The following is a 20786-nucleotide window of genomic DNA, read 5'->3' as shown; positions in this document are numbered from 1 at the left end:
GGCCCGAGCTCTTTCTACTAGGTCACGCTGGGCATTCTATAAGTATGGACTCCTGGGGCATTTCCCCTTGCGGGATACGTGGGCTTGGAAATTGAACTGTACAAGAATCTTTCTCTGTAAGCAGAGAAATGTCAGCCATTTGCTCACAAGGGAACAGCACAATGCTGTATAGCTATCCTCTGGTTCAAAGATGATACCAGTGTTGTGCCATTCTTATTTCCCCTCTCAGGAATGCACCTGGGGAGTTTCCAATCCTCTGCCAATCTCGGCTATGGGAGGGAGAGGCAAGCAGAGCCCTACCCATTCCATTCCTAGCTTGGGCAGTGGCTAGCGAGTGGAAGGCAATCTGCTACAAGTCAAAACTCCCCTTTGCTGAGCAGCAGAGGCATGGGAGAGAATCGAGGGCAGAGAATCGAGGGCAGAGACTCAAGTCTACTATGCAGGAGGAGGCAATGGTAAACCACTTCCATATTTTTACCAAGAAAGCTCTATGGATATGCTACCAGAACGATTGCAGGTGGAGAGCGGGGTGTTCTGGGAGAGATGTGTCCATGGAGTGGCTATGGGGCAGAGACAACTCGACAGCATAAGACAAGACAAAAGGTTCTTATTAGTGGGTGTGAATGTGTGACGGAAATTCTTTGCCACCTCATGGACATTTGTAAAGATGTTGATGTGCTGTTGTATTCATTACCCAAAGTGCCTGTCACTGTTTTTGTTTGTTTTTGTTTCTCTGCCCTAATCTGATGGTCATGCCTTTTCTGAGTGCTGCTAAACATGCAGGCCTGTCTTCTGCTATTTTCTACTGTCTGCAGTTGTGTCACATCCTATGAGCTTATGCTTCACAGGATTTCTTCTGCCCAACCCTCTAGACTGTAAACTCCTTGTGGTCCGGGGACATGTTTACCAACTCTGTTGTATTGTACTCTCCTAAGAACATAGTGCAGTGCTCTGCACATGAGCTCCACAAATACCGCTGATTGATTGAGCAAAACCATCAGGCATGATTTCCCGAAAATCTCCCCTGCCCCTTCCCAGGCCCTCCTTCCTCCTGCCCCTCCTTCAACTCTCCCATCTTTCCCAGCAGTATCTCAAGAGGACCGCTCATTCTCAGTCTCTTCTGGGGTGCTCCCCCTCTGCCTCCCACCCCCTAGCTGCGGGTGTCCCTCAAGGTTTACTTCTGGCTCCTCTCTATTTTCCATCTACTCTCACTCCCTTGGAGAACTCATTCACACCTATGGCTTCAACTTCCACCTCTTTGCAGATGAGTCCCAAATCTACATCTCCAGTCCTGATCTTTCTCCCTTTTGCAGTCTCACATTTCCTCCTGTCTTCAAGACAACTCTACTTGGATGTCCTGCCATCACCTCAAACTTAACATTTCAAAAAGAAAACTCCTTATCTTCCCACCCAAAACCTGTCCTTCCCCTGACTTTCCCACCACAGTAGATGGCACCAGCATCCTTCTGTCTCACAAGCCCATAACCTTGACATTTTTCTTAACTCCTCTCTCTCATTCAACCCAAATATTCAATCTATCACTAAAATCTGTCCTTTCCTTTCCACCCAAACTGCTATCATGCTAATCCAAGCACTTATCCTATCCTACCTTGATTACTGTATAATAATAATAATAATGGCATTTTTTAAGCACTTAATGTGCAAAGCACTGTTCTAAGCACTGAGGAGGTTACAGGGTGATCAGGTTGTCCCACAGGGGGCTCACAGTCTTAAACCCATTTTACAGATGAGGTAACTGAGGCACAGAGAAGTTATGTGACTTGCCCAAAGTCACACAGCTGACAAGTGGCAGAGCTGGGATTTGAACCCATGACCTCTGACTCCAAAGCCCGTGCTCTTTCCACTGAGCCACGCTGCTTCTCATGAGCCACACTGCTTCTCATCATCTGCTTCTCATCTGTATCAGCCTCATTGCTCACCTCCCTGCCTCCTGTCTCTCCCCACTCCAGTCCATATTTCACTCTGCTGCACGGACATTCTTCTCCAAAACTGTTCAGTCCATGTTTCCCCATTCCTCAAGAAACTCCAGGTGTTGCCCATCCAAGGTAAGAAGTGAGAAGCAGCATGGCTTAGTGGAAAGAGCATGGGTTTGGGAATCAGAGGTTGAGGGTTCTAATCCCAGCTCCGCCACTTATCAGCTGTGTGACTTTGGGCAAGTCACTTAACTTCTCTGTGGCTCAGTTACCTCATCTGTAAAATAGGGATTAAGACTGTGAGCCCACGCGGGACAACCTGATTACCTTGTATCTACCCCAGCACTTAGAACGGTGCTTATTATGATGGCATTTATTAAGCGCTTACTATGTGCAAAGCACTGTTCTAAGTGCTGGGGAGGTTACAAGGTGATCAGGTTGTCCCACGTGGGACTCACAGTCTTATTCCCCATTTTACAGATGAGATAACTGAGGTACAAAGAAGTTAAGTGACTTGCCCAAAGTCACACAGCTAATAATTGGCGGAGTCTGAATTTGAACCCATGACCTCAGACTCCGAAGCCCAGGCTCTTTCCACTAAGCCACGCTACTTCCTGCTGCTTGGCACATGGTAAGCGTTTAACAAATACCATCATCATCATCATCAGCATCATCACCTCTGCAACAAAAAGAAATTTCTTACCATTGGCTTTACAGCAGTCAATCACCTTGCCCCCTCTTACCTCACCTTGCTACTTTCCTACTATAGCCCAGCCCGCACACTTCACTCTTCTGAAGCCAACCTACTCACCATACCTCAATCTTGTCTATCTTGTCACTGTCCTCTTGATCACATCCTCCTTCTGGCCTGGAATGCCCTCACTCTTCATGTCTGACAATTACTCCCCTCCACTTCAGAGCATTATTGAAGGCACATCTCCTCCAAGAGGCCTTCCCTGACTATTCCCTCTTTTCCTTTCTTCCACTCCCTTCTGTATCACCCTGATTTGCTCCATTTATTCATCCCCCCTCCCAGTCCCTCAGCACTCATGTACGTGTATATAATTTATTTACCCATATTAATATCCATCTCCCCCTCTAGACTGTAAGCTCCATGTGGGCAGGGAATATGTCTGTTACATTGTTATATTGTACTCCCCCAAGCATTTAGTACAATGCTCTGCAAACAGTAAGCACTCAATAAATATGATTGATTGATGCTTGACTGATTAATTTAGAATTACTCTATGTCAGCTCACAAGAGAATAGCTGTTTGGTAAAATAGAAGACAAAAGCATGATGAGAAAACAGGTAATTGCATTGGAATGATAATAATCCTGAAATAACCTTTATGTAATAGTTGTAGGGGGTCAGAGTCTTTGCTTCTGTGTTTCAAATAATCACCTCATTGGTTAGTAAGTTACATTTATGAAGCACTTACTATGTGACAAATGCAGGGGTTGATACAAGATATTATCTGATGCAATAATAATAATAATAATGGCATTTATTAAGTGCTTACTATGTGCAAAGCACTGTTCTAAGTGCTGGGGAGGTTACAAGGTGATTAGGTTGTCCCACGGGGGGCTCACAGTCTTCATCCCCATTTTACAGATGAGGTAACTAAGGCACAGAGAAGTTACGTGACTTGCCCAAAGTCACACAGCTGACAAGTGGCGGAGTCAGGATTTGAACTCATGACCTCTGACTCCAAAGCCCATGCTCTTTTCCACTGAGCCACCCTGACATGGGATTCCCAGAGAAGTTAAGTGACTTGCCCAAAGTCACACAGCTGACAAGTGGCAGAGCTGGGATTAGAACCCATGACCTCTGGCTCCCAAGCCCGTGCTCTTTCCATTGAGCCACACTGCTTCCCTAATGCTGCTTTACATACTATGCTTTACTACCACATTTCTTTACATACTACAACAAGCAAAACATAAAAGCATGCAGAGAAAGACACAAATAAATAAATAATCCTGACTTGGCCTAAGTCATTTTCAAAGATGGCATTGCAGATGGGTAGATTTTATCCATACATGGGCTTGTAGCCAAGAAACAGTCCCTTCCACTCTGTAACTTCCTACAGATACTAAAACTTTTTCTCTGACTCTTCCTTTAATCATAGTAAGCAGTAGGTAGTGTAAATAGAGCTACTCAGGTACAAAAAGTGAGGGTGCCTCTTCAGTAACCACAAGACCAGCATGTGGCTGTCAGCTTCTTAGGACTTTGTGGTTTGGATTAGGAGAGAGGGAGGGATATCTACCATGAATGGAACAGGTGTTTGGTTTGTGTTTCCACTAGTGGTGATGGGTCGCTTTGAAGCAACCACACATTCTTTCTCAAGCTCTTTCTATTCAGTGGCATACGTGGGGAAACAGTTGAATTGTGTGTTGTGGGAAGAGTGCCCTATCTGTGAATTCACCCCCTCTCTCCACCTGAGCAACCTACAGCAAGGACATGGAACAGCTACACTACAAGGTTGCAGAATGGGAACTGTCCCAATCAGATAGACATCCTGGGAACATGGGGAGGAGGCTTCATATATAAGAGGTATTGCTGTTATTTTTAGTTGTAGGCATTTAGACTGAGCCCTGCTGATTAGGACTCGGACCCCCTCCTTGGCTTGTTTGCTGCGCTACAGCTATGTGAGGACACCCAATAAAGAGGCAGAACTGATCACTCTGGCTCGGTGTCTGGTCTTTGGCTCGTCATTGCCCAATCTAAAGAACCAGGAGCCGCCCTCTGTTCAGCGACCCCAGCTGACTTGGAGGGGCATCTCCCCACATGTGTATTTGTAATAATTAGGAAGGACTCAAAAGGCTTAGAAACAATAGAGCGGAGTAGTAACATTACAATCAACAAAAAAATCTAGTTATGTTTGAACATATATTTGAAATATTTAACAGTTTACATTTAATCATATGGTGATAAGGAATTAAACCTTACTTATGAAAAATTTTTCATTTCATCCATTATCTTGAATTACAATCTCTTGAAACCTGCCAGTGTGGTGAGTATGACATTCTCAGTGCATTTTCAGTGCTTGGAATAAAAAGTGACTTCTTTTGAATTAGAATTCATTTCTTTGCCATAATGAGAACAAACAATATCCATCTCTCTAATGGCACTAATGTCCTTGGGCTAATGGCTAGGGCACTAAAGGTAAATAAACAAGGATCTAAACAGAGGAAAAGACTTCAAATCAGTGGTCTCATGTTAACAATTTCCCAGGGTAAGTTTAGAGCACAATAATTTGAACCCAGACTCAACTAAAATTCAAGCCAATATTATTCTCAGATGACCACCCACACCCTCAGTCTAAAAATTTAAACTGTACTTTCCAAGTGCTTAGTAAAGTGCTCTGCACACAGTAAGTGCTCAATGAATATGATGTAATGAATGAATTTATGAATGAGTTACTGAAATAGTGTACCCCAATTACACTGCGAGGCCCATGCGAGACAGGGACTGTGCCTGACCTAATTAATTTGTATCTATCCCAGTGCTTAGAACAGTGTTGGGCACATAGTAAGCACTTAATAAATGCCATAAAAAATAAAACAGATTTAATTAAAAATATTTGCCCACACCACCATTCCAGAGAGAAATTGGGAATCATAGCAACACCGTAGTAGGAAATAAATTGGCACATGCAGCTGTGAGTTTAACATGCAAAGCAATTATTCATTCTTTCCCATTTTTTCAATCATGTATTTGTTTCAGTGTATCGAGACGGGTTTCTGGACCAAATTCTCTGATTGGCTGTCAGCGAGGCAAGGTCATTATAAACTGCCTTCTGATTGGTTGTCAGTAAATCACAGTCCCACCATGTCTGGAGAAGCAGCATGGCTCAATGGAAAGAGCACGGGCTTGCGAGTCAGAGGTCATGGGTTCTAATCCCGCCTCTGGCACATGTCTGCTGTGTGACCTTGGGCAAGTCACTTAACTTCTCTGAGCCTCAGTTACCTCATCTGGAAAATGGGGATTAAGACCATGAGCCCCACGTGGGACAACCTTATCACCTTGTATCCCCCCAGTGCTTAGAACAGTGTTTTGCACTTAGTAAGCGCTTAACAAATGTCATTATTATTATTATGCTTCCAGTCAATCAATGGTATTTATTGAGCACTTACTGTATGCGGAACACTTCCTAAGTTCTTGGAAGAGTACAAGAGAGTGATCGGCACAATCCCTGCTCTCAAAGATTTTACAATCTAGTGGGAGAGAGATATAAGGGAAACGATGAAATATAAGGATGTGTGCTGTGGGGTGGGGGTGAAGTGAATACCTAACTGCTTGGGCAGTTGAACTCAGGGCACAGGTGAAGTAGTCTGTGGGAAAAATAGGGAGGTGGGGGATGAGAGCTTAGGCAGAGTAAGTGTCTTAGAGGAGATATGATATTAGTACGGCACTCAAGATGGGGAGAGAGGTGGTCTATCATATATAAAGAGCATAGAAAGGGGTCGACAGTGAGACAGAAGAGAATGAGTTACAGTGGTATTACAGAAGCAAAATTTGTGGGCTGGGTTGTAATGCAAGAGAAGAGGGGAAAGGCAGGAGGGGGAGAGTTGATTGAGTGCCTTGATTCCAATGGTGAGGGTTTCTGCTTGATGTGAAGAGGCAACCCTTGGAGATACTTGAGGACTCAGAAGATGTGAGCAGAATGATTTTTTTTTTAGAAATCTGATTGAAATATGGATTGGAGAGAAGCAGCATGACCTAGTGGAAAGAACAAAGGGCTGGGAATCCAAGGATCTGAGTTCTAATTCCACCTCTGACACTTGCCTCCTGTGTGACCTGGGGCAAGTCACCTAGCTTCTCTGTGCTTTAGTTTCCTTACCTGAAAAATGAGGTTTAAATACCCATTCTCTCTATTTCCTAGGCTGTGAGCCTTGTGTGGGGCAGGAACTGTGTCCAATCTGCATATGCCATATCTACTCCAGTGCATTCATTCATTCATTCATTCATTCAATCGTATTTATTGAGCGCTTACTGTGTGCAGAGCACTGTACTAAGCGTTAGGGAAGTACAAGTTGGCAACATATAGAGATGGTCCCTCCCCAACAGTGGGCTCACAGTCTAGAAGGGGGAGACAGACAACAAAACAAAACATATTAACAAAATAAAATAAATATAATAAATATGTACAAATAAAATAAATGAATAAAGTAATAAATACGTACAAACATATATACATATATACATCACACTTTGCTACATGTCCAGCATACTGCATGTGGCGTTGTGGGTGTATCCGTGACTGGGATCATTGAGTGCTGTCAGGCCACACTATTATAGAACCATCCTCCTCCTCTCAGGGAGGTAGAATCTGCCCCAGTATTTAATGAAAGTTAAAATCTCTCTCCCATTTCTCTCCCTTCTTCACAGGGATCTCTTGCCTGGAGAGAGGTATATTATCCATGTGGCCACCCTCAGTGGGGTGGGAACTGAAGACCATCCCTCAGAGAGCTTGGCCACTCCCCCTTTCCATGTGCGGACTCGTGAGTATAACCCAAAGGCTTCTGCATCAAAGTCTCTCAGCTGCACAAAAAGAGCTTTCCCCTTATCACAACTCATGGAGACTCTCCTCCCTTGCAGGGTTGCAGCAGTTCCTAAAGCACAGTTACTTCAATCAATCAATCAATCAATCAATCAATCACATTTATTGAGCGCTTACTGTGTGCAGAGCACTGTACTAAGTGCTTGGGAAGTACAAGTGCATAGTACAATGCTTGGCCCACAGTAAGTGCTTAACCAATACCACAGTTATTATTACTGGAAAGGGGAGAGGCTGGAGTCAGGGAGGTCACTAAGGAGGCTGATGCAGTAATCGAGACAGGATATGACAAGTGCTTGAACCAGTGTGGTAGTACAGTTAACTAATTATTTACTAGAGAAGCAGCATGGTGTAATGGATAGAGCATGGCCCAGGGAGTCAAAAGGTCATGGGTTCTAATCCCGGCTCTGCCACTTGTCTGTTGTGTGGCCTTGGGCAAGTCACTTCACTTCTCGGTGCCTCCGTCACCTCATGCGTAAAATGGGGATTGAGACTGTGAGCCCCATATGGGACAGGGACTGTGTCCAACCCAATTTGCTTGTATCCACCCCAGTGCTTAGTACAGTGCCTGTCACATAGTAAATGCTTAACAAATACCATTATTATCATTATTATTATTATTATTATTATTATTATTATTATTATTATTATTATTATTATTATTATCACCCCTTAATGAAAACTCTACTGTAATGCAAAGGTTATCTTGGCTTTATCCGAGAGATACCATCATTATTATAATTTATTACAAGTACAGTTTCTGAGTCGCCTACCTTCATTAGCAAAGACTCATCTGCTCATGCTCACCATGTCATCACTGATGTGGATTCAACTTTCCAAAGTCATCATGTTCCACTTCGTCTCCATACCCAACCTACCTTCTCTTGATGCACAAATCCATACCCTCAACTACCCCCACTCCACTGAACTCAACTTCCTCGCTCCCGTAACCCTCCGCCAATCTTGTACCCTGAACCCTCATCCCTGGATCACCTCCACAGTCCACTTCCTTTGCTCTTGGGCACGAGCAGCAGAGCACTGCTGCCAGAAATCCCAAGTCCAGGCCAAACCCATCCATCACAAACTCATCCTCATCCTCTACCTTCTTCTCTGCCCGGAAACGATACTTCTCTTCCCTTACTGACTCTCATGCCCATTGCCTAAACCAACTATTTCTGACTTTCAACTCCCTTCTTAAATTACCAAGACTTCTAGCTTCCCCAACTCGTCCTAAGTGACCACCTTGCCACCTACTTCAACTACAAAATCAAAACCATCAGGAATGAACACTCCCAAATCTTCTCTCCAGTCCATGACCCCTCCACTCTCCCAATCTTCCCAGCCATCCCAAGAGATCTCCCATTTACTTTTGAAATCCACCCCCTCCATCTTCACCTCCGAACGTATCCCATCACACCTTATTAAAACATGTGCACCCACCTTTCTTCCCTCCCCTACTTCATTTATTTCTTCATTTTATTATCCTGTTTGTTTGGTGTTCGTAAGTGCATGTCTGGCATATAGATGGATAATTATGATCTTTCAGACTATTTTAAGAGTTAGCATAATTATGAACTAGTATATGGTGAGCAGGAAGATGCATACATGACCATAACTAAGAAGGGACATTGGTAGGCACAGAAGGGGAGAATATCATTTGCTCAAAGCCATCTGCAAGGCTATAATTTTTGATTAGAAAGAATTCCAGGGAACAGTTTTAGAAGTCCCCTCCCTATGTAACACCGTGTCTTAATCTTTCACATTTTTTTCCAACTAGTGGGCAAGGTAGAGTCACACCAGGCCATTGAAAGGGGTCTTGGACCACAAATCTACCTTAAGAAATCGATGTGTGCAGCCTGCTCTATTTCTTTGTTTTCAATGGTGCTGATTTCTCTCTGACACTGAATGGCGTGTTTATCAGAGGTACAGATAGAGACCGTCTCCACTTGAGTAGTGTCTAAACACAGAAGAGCGCAGCTCAGCTATCACTCTGAAACTGCCTCTACCTTCAGGCAGCCTGCTGAAGCCCAAAAGTCTATTGCAAAGGCAGAGGAACTGGCTGAATCCAATTTTGCAGGTAAACAAACTCAGGTTCAAAAATGTAGCAATTTATAAGCAGGATGCCAGAAGTCAAAATAGAAAGTGCTTTATTCTTATACTGAAGACACATGGCCTCAATAGCAATTCATGTTCTTTTAGACCTAAAGTACTTGCTTCCCCTGAAAACAAAATGTTGAGCACAAGTTGGGAAAATTGCTAGCCATGTCTTTGTTAAATGGATTGAAATTTATTCCTAATATTTGTTCTCATAATTTAACAGCAGTCTAACAATATCCAACTTCCTCTTAGCATTTTGTATCAAAGTATAATAAAAAAAGATATGGTAAAAGGGGCTTTTAGCAAGGGATAAAAACTTTATGTGCATAAAGTCTCAAGTTAAATGCTTGTGGCTGCTTATTTAGCTGTTTTTATTCATTAAATATGAATTATAGCTCTTTAAATGCTGATTTGGAAATCTGGAAGGTTTAGTTTTACTCTGCTGCTTTTTATCCACAGGCACCATAAATCCATTTAAAAGCTGATTTAAGAACGTATCTTGGAAAAGCAAATTTGTGGTGACTTGATTCTTTGAATCCTGGAACTTTATATCAATCAGTCGATTGATCAGTTATTGAGCACTTATCGTATGCAGAGCACTGTACTCTTGGAGAGTACAATATAACAGAGTTGGTAGACATGTTCCCTGCCCCCATGGAACTTACAGCCTAGAGGGGCAGATACACATTGAAATAAATTATGGATATGTACGTAGGTGCTGGGGGGCTGAGGGTGGATTGAATAAAGGGTACAAACCCAAGTGCAAGAGTGATGCAGAAAGGAGAGGAAGTAGGGAAAATGAGGGCATGGTCTCTTGGATTATTATTATGAGATGTGATTTTAATAAGGTTTTGAAGGTTGGGAGAGCGGTGGACTGTCAGATATAAAGGGTGGAGGGAGATCAAGGCCAGAGGCAGGACATTGGCAAGCAGTTGGTGGAGAGATAATAACAATGATAACTGTGGTATTTTTTAAGGGTTCACTATGTGCCAGGCACTGTACTATGCATGGGGTAGATACAAACAAATCAGGTTGGACACAGTCTCTGTCCCATCTGGAGCTCACAGTCTTAATCCCCATTTTACAGATGAGGCAACGGAGGCACAGAGAAGTGAAGTGACTTGCTCAAAGTCACACACCAGATAAATGGCAGAGCTGGAATTAGAACCCAGGTCCTTCTGACTCCCAGGCCCAGGCTCTAGCCCCTGGGCCACATTGCTTCCCTACATGAGATTGAGGTATAGTGAGTGGGTTGGAATTAAAGGAGCCAAGTGAGTGGGCTGGGTTGTAGTAGGAAATCAGTGAGGTAAAATAAGAGGTGGCAAGGTTATTGAGTGCTTTAAAGGCAATGATAAGCAGTTTCTGTTTGATGTTGAAGTGGCTGGGCAACTGTCTTCTGTCACACGGGGATGGGTTCAAGGATCAGCACAGCAAGAGGGAGAGACTGGAGATGGAGAGACTTGTTGTGGGCTGAGAATGTGTCTTGTTTATTGTTATATTGTACTCTTCCAAACAGTACAGTGCTCTGCACACAGTAAGCCCTCAATAAATCCGATTAAATGAATGATTGAATGCATTCATTCTACATGTCCAGTTGAACTTCCCCTCTCCGGAGGTATACGCTTATGTGTTACTCACTCATGGCAAAACAACTAGCTCCCACCCACGAACGCTTCCTACTCGGGACTAATTCTCGCATGTGTTACTCGCATGTGGCAAAGCATCTCGCTTCCACCCACGAATGCTTCCCAATTGGAAGGAATACATTTATGTGTTACATACAAGTGGCAAAGCACCCTGGCTTCCAGCCCCCTAAACGTTCAGTGGGACACTCACCTGTCCCATGGCTCCTCACTTGGTGCAGACAAAGCAGATAACCCATGCTCCTGACAGAGGTGACACGCAGCTGGCCGCTACAAGTCCAAATTTGCCACTCAGAACGTCAGAGGCAGCAGATATTTATCACCTGTCCTTCCAGGCCATTCAGGCTCCCCCAGTTTCTGCTTGTACGATTTCTGTCCCGCTAACCTCCACCGTACCTTATTTGGTTGGCATGGAGGCAAGGGACATCTACTGTATTCCTGGTCTGAGATGTCTGGTGGTTTTGGTTGCTGGGGGAGGTGTCCCGCCCACATTTCTGAGTTCCGCTTGTTAGCATAGGCAATCACGAGATAGCATTTGACCTTGAGATGGTGCGTGCCCCGGGAAAATATGGACTGAACATTTTTGTAGAAAAATGATCTGGGTAGCAGTATGGACCATGAAGCATGGACTGGAGTGGGGAGAGACGGGGGCAGAGAAGTCATCAAGGAGGCTGATGCAATAATCAAGATGGGATAGGATAAATGCTTGGATTAACATGGTAGCAGTTTGGATGGAGATGAAAGGATGGACTTTAGCTATGTCGTGAAGGTGGAACTTACAGGATTTGGTGACAGATTGACTATGTGGTTTGAAGGAGAGACGAGTTGAATATAATGCCAAGGTTATAGACTTGTGATTCAGGGAGAATGCTAGGGCTGTCTACGGTGATGCAAAAGTCAGGAGGACAAGGTTTGATTGGAAAGGTGAGAAATTCTGTTTTGGGCAGGTTACATTTGCGTTTGAGGTGTAGGTGAGACATCCAAGTAGATACGTCCTGAAGGCAGGAGAAGATGCGAGACTGCAAAGAAGGAGAGAGGTTGAGGTGGGAGATGTAGATTTGGGAATCATCTGTGTAGAATTAGCAGTTGAAGTCATGGGAGTGAATGAGTTCTCCAAGGGAGTCAGTACAGGTGGAGAAGAGAAGACAACCCAGAACTGAGCCTTCAGGGACTCCCTCAGTCAGGAGGTGAGAGGCAGAGGAAGAGCCCATGAAAGAGACTGAGAATGGGTGTCCAGGCAGATGAAGAGAACCAAGAGAGGACAATGCCAGTGAAGCCAAGGTTGAATAATATTTCCAGAATAAGGGGGTGGTCCATGCTGTTAAAAGCAGCTGAGAGGTAGAGGAGGATTAGAATGGAGCAGAGGCCATTGATTTTGGCAAGAAGGAGATCAGTGGAGACATATGAGAGAGCAGTTTTCCTAGAGAGAAGGGGGTGGAAGCCAGATTGGAGGGGGTCAAGCAGACAATTGGAAGAGAGGAAGTGGAGGCAGCAGTTGTAGACAACCTGCTTCAGGAGTTTGTAGAGGAATGGTAGGAGGGAGATGGGGTGATAACTGGAGGGAGCCGTGGGGTCAAGGGACGGTTTTTTTTTTTTAAGATACGGGAGACAGGAGCCTCTGTAGAACACTGCACCACTGGGGTCAGAATGCAATTCCGAGTCCCTACTCCGAGGATCATCGAAGGTCTCTGAGTGGCTTATACCGGAGCTCCTAAATGTTGAAGACTGGGATCTGGAAGCATCAACCCAACGAAGTGTGCCGTTGATGCTGAACCACTTTTCGGAACCAGGAAAGGACTGGGATCTGGTGGTTAAGTCTGAAAAAGACTGAGGTTATGTACCAGCACATGCCTGGAAAATCCTATTCAAGGCCAAATTTCCAGTATTTTATTGCCATTTATAATTAAGCTTTTCCTTTAGAGCTGATAGCACAGAATCCTCCATGGCATAATCTCAAACGAGCAACTTTGAGGTTATTTTTAGCCTATTCTATTTCTTCAAGTAATCTGTTGTGCCAAGCTACCATTTTGTGACTTTTCTTGGGACAAAGTAAAGATGACTCATATGCCAATCATTCAATTTAGAGACTACCCAACAATAACGTAGTATCCAACCTGACATCAAGAGCTGAAGGATGTGAAAAGCATTGTGCTGTATTGACAGAGTTATTTTAAACATTTCCTCACTCTCGGGAAAGTGACATAAAGTGATTTACTTTCCATTTGCCTGCAAAAGGGAAATTGACTTTTCAGGCACAATGTACTAACAAGCAATAACTCTCCCTAGCTACACGTCAAATGTCAGTTTGAAATGGTACAAAAAATCCCAGCAATCATTCATTTATTTATCCAAAATTTTTTCTGTGAGATAACCAGGGATAGAATCTATTATTTCAGTACTTTACATTGGTTTAATACCAGTGAGGTCAGGAGTGAGTTATAAGGCCTTTTTGCTTTTGTTTATTTTTGAACATACATAATGGAAGGGTGACTCCTGACAGCCATTTCTGTGGCTTACCCATCAATGACCTATGCTATTCCTTAAGAAGGGTACTCACTTAAGTGATTCTTTTTTTCTAAAATGAACTAATGTGAATGAAGAAATATTTTTAAATCCAACCAACTTAACTGAAAAACTGGAGTCGACCACCCTCAGCCAACTGAAGTTGATATGCTAACTTTTTTTTCAGTCCTTATGGTCTGGTGACAAATGATCTAAAGCAGACACAGTGAACCATATTATCTAGGCTCTTGAACGTCCAAAAGTCAAAATAAACCAACTAAATGGCCAATAGTCCAAAGGTCATAATAATAATAATAATAATGGTATTTGTTAAGCACTTACTATGTGTCAAGGACCGTTCTAAGCGCTGGGAGGTTGTGGTGGAAATCCTTATTTCATTTTATTTTCTCAGTTTGTTGCTTGCTTTGGTTTTTTATCAGGAAGCTGTAATGAATAGACAATTGAATTAAATGATCTTATTTTTGCTACTTAATTTGATAATTCATTGTACAATTTTGATAGGGAAGAGAGGAGGCAGGATAATCATTTTTGACTTAAATAATTTCAGGTGTGAGCCTGTTTGAAATCAGTGTGATCATTCAAAACAGGTCAAAGCTTTTCAGAAGAAGGAAACTCACCTTTCAGGATCTCATCCTATTCTCAATTATCTCCCAGTGGTGATTTTTTTAAAAACTGGACAGTGAGTGATAAATTACAGTTGATAATATAGTGATTCAGGTTGTCCCACAGGGGGCTTACAATCTTAATCCCCATTTTCCAGATGAGGGAACTGAGGCACAGAGAAGTGAAGTGACTTGCCCAAAGTCACACAGCTGACAAGCGGCAGAGGCAGGATTTGAACCCATGACCTCCGACTCCAAAGCCCGGGCTCTTTCCACTGAGACTGAAGAAGTATACAGGGGAAGAGAGGAAATAAAATAGAATCCATTTGTCTTTCTCTTTCATCCCCCTTACCCAACACAAAGACATTATGCATGCCCTTGCATAGATGTACTATTTGGGAACACTTTAAAGAATTGGCAAGAGAAGTGGTGATGAGCAAGTGAATACAACAGTTCTGCACTTAGTTTGTTTAATATTGCTCCACTTCCTCCAATACCTCAGCAATGACAATGATAGGGAGGAATTTAAAAAAAAAAAAACATTGCTAGGGATTCTTTGTTGGAAACTGGCTTGATTCAAAGGGAAAATTAGGTTGTTTCTCCTCCCCCTTCCCAGGGATGTCTTATTGTACCTTTGAGAAACTTGGCTAGGAGAATCAAACTCAATAATAATAACAACAAGGTATGCTTAAGGATTAAATACCTATGAATAAGGCCCACAGGTTATGGAGGAAAAAAATGAAGTGGCTCTAATTGCAGCACTTCAGTACGAATCCTTAAATTCTACTGCTTCCTTGGGATTCCATCCCTTTCCCTCTCCACCAAAGCACATCTGTCTCCTTATCTAACTCAGTATTCAGGGCTCACCTCCTCAATTAACTAGTGACTTCATCTATCCAGCTTTAGTTGATTGAGTGTTGGTCAGCATTATCTGCCCTGTTCTAATGAGAGATCTTTTAGGGCTAATGAGAGATCTTTTAGGGCCGAGACCATTTACAATCACTATCATGCACTAGCACATACTACAGTGCTAAGCCTCCTGTGAGTACTCAGTAAATACTTTTGGCTTGATGATTCACATTTTTAAGTCTTTAACTTTTAGTGATTATCTAATTGAGCAAGAACTATGTGGAATACTGTATTCATACAGACAGAAGATTGAAAGAGCAATGTGGCCAAGTGGAAAGAGCTCGGGCGTGGGAGTCAAAGGCCCTGGGTTCTAATCCGGGCTCTGTCATTTAACTGCTGTGTGACACTGGGCAAGTCACTTAACTTCTCTTAGCCTCGGTTGCCTCATCTGCAAATTGGGGATTTAATACCTGTTCTCCCTCCTTCTTAGACTGTGAGTCCCATGTGGGACCTGATTATCTTCTATCTACCCCAGCATTTAGTACATTGCTTGGCATATAGGGAAGCAGCATGGCCTAGTGGATAGAGCACAGGCCTGGGAGTTAGGAGGACCTGGATTCTAATCCCAGTTCTATCACTTGTCTGCTGTGTGACCTTGGACAAGTCACTTAACTTCTCTGTGTCTCAGTTACCTCATCTGTAAAATGGGGATTAAGAATGTGAGCCCCATGTGGGACAGGGACTGCATCCAGCCCAATTACGTTGTATCTACCCCAGCGCTTAGAACAGTGCCTGGCACACAGTAAGGGATTAGCTAATACCACAGTTGTTATTATTATTATTACCATTATTATTAAGTACTTAAAAAATACTATTATTATTATTATGCCTTTTAATGCCTTAAAAGACTTGGGAAACAAGGAGCAGATGAAGGGGAGGAACAGACAGGCAGAACAAGAAATTACAGATTCATGGCTTTGGGAGCTCAATCGATCAATCCATCAAATAACGGTATTTTTTGAGCACTTATGTTCCACCTGAGACCAAAGGTCCTCAGAGCAATGTTGCCCTTCCTGCCTGCTATCATGGAGTCAGGCTCTGTTCTTCTGGAGTGGGACCAACTAGAGACATTTGAACCCACCTGTAACAACAATTACAATAATGGAGAAGTTGGTCTGTGAACCTAGAGATGGCCCCACCCAAGCCATGAAAAACTTGAAAATTCTACCATTTTATTGGTATGTGTTAATCAATCAATCATATTTATTGAGCGCTTACCATGTGCAGAGCACTGTACTAAGTGATTGGGATAAAATGAGTGCTTGGGACACTATAACAGAGTTAGTAGAAATGTTCCCTGCCCAAAATGAGCTTACAGTCTATTGGGGGAGACAGACATTAATTAATTGTTAAGCACTTATTATGTGCCAGGCACTGTATTAAGCGCTGGGGCAGGTCCAAGCTAATCAGGTTGGACACAATCCATGTCCCAGATGGGGCTCACAGTCTTAATCCCCATTTTGCAGGTGAGGTAAGTGAGGCACAGAGAAGCTTCATGATTTCTCCAAGGTCACATAGCAGAAAAGTGGCAGAGCCAAAATTAGAACCCAGGTCCTCTGACTCCCAGGCCCATTCTCTTTCCACTAGGCCACACAGCTTCTTTATAGCAGTGATTTGCCACAGCACTTATTGATACTGTCCTTGTTTTGTTAGCTTGCTTCATCTTGTTTCCTTGTTATTATTAATTCTTAATAATTACATTTGTAAAGCACTTACTGTGGGCCAGGATAATCATACCAGATACATTTCCTTATCCCTTTTCCCACACATTTACAATCTAAGAGGTAGGGAGAGCAGGTATCATCCTCATTTTACACATAAAGAAACTGAGGAACAGAGAAGTTAAGCAACCTGCTCTAAATCACACAGTGGGGCATTGGCAGAGCCAGGACTATGACCCGAGTTTCCTCACTCCCAATTCTGTATTCTCTCCTTTAGGTCACTACTGTCTCCCGTGCTCTGCCTTGCGTGCCTATCAAAAGTTTTCTTCCCGGTTACCACAAACACTTTTAGGGTGTGAGTCCCTTGTATGAAAGAGGCAGTGTCTGAATTATTATCCTTGTACCTTCCCCAATTCTTAGTTTGCTTAGTTCCATGATCTACCCACAGAAACTGCTGTGCAAATTAAACAAATGAATAAATAATAGTATGTGGAGAAGGCAGCAAGAGGGGAATGGATGGGCAGTGGATGAAGATTGGATGGGACATTGTAAGATTAGAGAGGCACAGGGTCAAGGGCAAAAGGGCAGAGAGAAATCCCCAATCCAATTAATCAATGGGATTTATTGAGCACTTACTATGTGCACAGCACTGAACTAAGCTCTTGGGAGAGCACGGATTGGTAGAATTAGCAGACACATTCCTTGCCTATGGTGAGTTTAATCCACTGCCCTTTCCATAAATTTTAGGTTAAAGCCACACTGCATGGTTTAAGATGAGGGGAAAATGGAGGTGTGTTATGGCTATTTCTGAGAGTGAGGGAGGATGGGGCCAAGGCTACAGTATTGGGATCTTGTAGTTGGTAGTCCCCATCCAGAATGCAGGTCAGTCAGACGGCCCAGGCTTATTTCAATGAAAAAGTGGATGGTTTTCCTGCTAGGAATATCTCCCTAGGAATGCCTATTTATAAGAATAGGATCCTGATCCATTTCCATGTGTAACCAATTCTTGAAAACAAACAAACAAACAACAATCAGTTTTAGGCAGAAGGAAATTCTGGCTTTTCCTCCCTGGGCCCAGAGGGAAGATCACTCAGTAAAATGAAGAGCTGATCACATGGTGCCTTGCATTCCCAGCTCCAGAGATTGGTCCAATTCCAAACAATCCTGGCTAATGGAAGTGAGACCAAAACAGGCTCAAAGGGCTGTATCTACCTGTACAGGAGGGTCTGTATTCTAAAATGGGACCTGGTTCAATCTCGACTCTCAAAGATGCTCTATAACTGACTTTATCTTCCCATAATCAGAGGACCTGGGTTATAATCCCGGCTCTGCCACTTTTCTGCTGTGTGATCTTGGGCAAGTCATTTAACTTCCCTGTGCCTCCAGTATTTCATCTGTAAAATGGGGATTAAAGCTGTGAGCCCCATATGGGACGTGGACTGTGTCCAACCTAATAAACTTGTATCTACCCCAGTGCTTAGTGCAGTGCCTGGCCCAAATTAAGCACTTGGCAAGTGCCATAAAGGCTACATTTGCAAAATTTTGGCTAACTTAAAATATGACAGGGCTCTTTATGGAGGAGGATTCTGGGAATGGGGGGTTAGGGATTCACTTAAAACCATCAGCAACGCCACACCGTGTCTGACCAATGATCCATCAACCATCACATGATTCACTTTCTGAGCATCATCTAACACCTCTAACAATTTTTTCAAGATCCCTAACTTTCCTTCTAGCTACCCATAACGGACCACTGGTCCATTAATTTATCCAATCCCTATTGAACCTGCTAATGTTTTCAGCCTGCCCAAATTCCTTTTGGAATAAATTCCATATGTTTTCTATGTTCAAGCTTCATTAGGTGTTCCCTTGTCTTGGTAGTTTGGAATTTGGTAGACAATATTTCCAAGTTTTCCCTGTCCACTTCAATCATGTTCCCTCTCAGCCTTTGTCTTTCCAGACTAAAGAGTTCTAAGTCTTTCATTCTCTCCTCATATCAATCAGCGTGGCTTAGTAGAAAGAGCAAGGGCTTGGGAGTCAGAGGTCATGGGTTCTAATCCTGGCTCTGCTACTTGCCAGCTGTGTGACCTTGGAAAGGTCACTTAATTTCTCTGTGCCTCAGTTACCTCATCAGTAAAATGGTGATGAAGAATGTGAGCCCCACGTGGGACAACCTGATTACCTTATATCTACCCCAGTGCATAGAACAGTGCTTGGCACATGGTAAGCACTTAACAAATACCAACATTATTATTATTATGATTGAGTGCCTACTTTGCACAAAGCATGGTGCTATGCACTTGAGAGAATATAATAGAAGAAGCTCTGCTCCCTGTCCATGAATATTTCTCCATCCTCCTCATTATTTTTGCTTTCCAATCACTATACCTTCTGTGGCTCAATTGTGTCCTTTATAATAATTATGGTACTTATTGAGCACTTACACCTGTGCTGAGCACTGTTCTAAGTGCTGGGATAGATAAAAGTTTATTGGGTTGAACACACAGTCCCTTTCCTGCATGAAGCTCACAGTCTAGGTAGGAAGGAGTAGGATTTAATCCCCATTTTACAGATGAGGGAAAGACCCAATACCTATAAAGACCCAGTGTCCAGAATGTCCAGGTGTGGGTCTATCATGGTTTGATGCAGGAGCAAAATTGGGGCCTTTTGTTTTCTAAGATGAATTATTCTTTCCCTTTCTAAATGACCTTCCATCTCATACTGATTATTACCTTTGGGGCTGGTACCCTGTACCCTTGGAGGGAAAAGGCACACAGACAAGCAGAAAGAAGAGTGGGAAAAAATAAAGGAATATTGGGTGAAAAATCTAATATTGCAAGGAAACAATTTCCTCTCTAATTCTATCTAATAAATATACTCAGGATTAAGAGGGTAAATTGAATCCTTTTCTAAGCTAAGGGAACCTGGTGTTACAAATCCATTTGTTTACCGCTGCATGGCAATGTGACCAGGAACTGCTCAAGAGGATCAAGCCACACAGTGTGTTAAAGGTTTGTGAATAAAGGGGTTCTCCAATTTTCTCAGTATTCAAATCAAAGTTGTGCTTTAAAGCCACTAAAACTGAATTGAATTTTAAGTTCAGAAGAGATTAATTTCATAAATTTAAGTTGTTGAAAAAAATCTGGTAATTTGAAAGATATCCATTAAAGAACTATAATAAGGCAGTATAGGAAGATTTCTTTCTGTAAGAATGTAATAAGTATTATAACAGCAGGGGGAAAAAATCTGTTACACATTTTATTATTGGAAGTGAATGCTCTGGATTTAAGAACACTGTGAGATTTCCACTCCCTTCCTCAGGAAACTAAGACAAAGTTTTTAGTAAATAACACATGTGCAATGGCCTCATTTCGTTAGTGTGTAGTACATACAGTTGTCCTTCATGCTTGAAGATGCTGCCACTGAGGGTGAAATTCATCTATGGGTGCATGTGTGGCTGAAAAGGCAATGCAGAACCACAGTCCTGACAAGTCTGCACATACAGAAACTGCCCCTTGTTCTGTTAGTTATTTGCAATGCCTGTTGCTGCAGCGTGGCTCAGTGGAAAGAGCATGGGCTTGGGAGCCAGAGGTCATGGGTTCTAATCCTGCTTCTGCCACTTGTCAGCTGTGTGACTTTGGGCAAGTCATTTAACTTCTCTGGGCCTCAGTGACCTCATCTGTAAAATGGGGATTAAGACTATGAGCCCCACGTGGGACAACCTGATCACCTTGTATCCCCCCCTCCCCGGCCCCTAGCACTTAGAACAGTGCTTGGCACATAGTAAACGCTTAACAAATACCATCATCATTATTATTTTACCTCCGAGCCTCACAATAATTAGGAAGTTTCTGCTC

At 43.0% G+C, this 20786-nt stretch overlaps 1 non-coding gene across 1 annotated transcript; it reads left to right on the top strand.

Moving 5' to 3' along the window:
- Window positions 1-219: 219 nt before the first annotated feature.
- On the top strand, window positions 220-357 carry LOC119948520. Its single transcript, XR_005456911.1, has one exon. It is a non-coding gene; the product is annotated as a small nucleolar RNA SNORA7 (small nucleolar RNA).
- Window positions 358-20786: the final 20429 nt, after the last annotated feature.

Source organism: Tachyglossus aculeatus, chromosome X4 (assembly GCF_015852505.1).
Source record: "Tachyglossus aculeatus isolate mTacAcu1 chromosome X4, mTacAcu1.pri, whole genome shotgun sequence".
NCBI classification, from domain to species: Eukaryota; Metazoa; Chordata; class Mammalia; order Monotremata; family Tachyglossidae; genus Tachyglossus; species Tachyglossus aculeatus.
Note: the sequence above shows the minus strand (reverse complement) of the source record. Positions and strands in the feature narration are given on the sequence as shown.